Source organism: Octopus bimaculoides, chromosome 6 (genome assembly GCF_001194135.2).
Source record: "Octopus bimaculoides isolate UCB-OBI-ISO-001 chromosome 6, ASM119413v2, whole genome shotgun sequence".
NCBI lineage: Eukaryota > Metazoa > Mollusca > Cephalopoda > Octopoda > Octopodidae > Octopus > Octopus bimaculoides.
The window spans coordinates 92,055,438-92,056,130 of record NC_068986.1 but is presented as its reverse complement, the minus strand read 5'-3'; positions in this window follow the sequence as shown (position 1 = coordinate 92,056,130).

Below are 693 nucleotides of genomic sequence, written 5' to 3'. Positions count from 1 at the left end.
TATATATATATATATATATATATATATATATATAACGAGATAACATGGTAGATAGATATATACGTATATATGTATATACATATATGTGTATATTCATGTGTATTACATTATATCATATATACAGTGTATATATGCATACACACACGCGCGCACACACACATACACATATATTGTTCCCTTTCTCTTCTCCCTCTTCCTCCTTTACTCTCCCTCTCGTTGCTCACACGTGACCATCGTCCATCTTTCCTTTCCTCATGTGATCATCTTTCTTTTCCTTCAGTCTGTTGTGCAGTCCAGATGCATCTGTCTCCTCTCCTATTTTGTCTCTTATCAAAGAATCTTCTTCCAGCATTCGCTACCTTACCTCATCTAAGCCTAACGTCCCTCCCTGTTTGTATTCGTTTCGTTTCGTTTGTTGTATGTCCTGTTTTTGTTACCAACTTTGACCCTCCGCAAATCCCAAATTTTATTTTGGTTCGCGGGAGCACTGCCTTCAAAGTCATATTGTTATTCATTGTTCGAAATAAGGAGTAGAAGGACAGCCGACAACTGATGAAGGGTCGCTTGTTTCCATTTGTTTCTCTTGTTCTTTGCGTACCCAACGTTATTTTCGTATTTCATGTTGTTTATGTTTTGTGACGTCCTGTATATATATATGCATATCTATATACATATATATATGCATGTATGTAC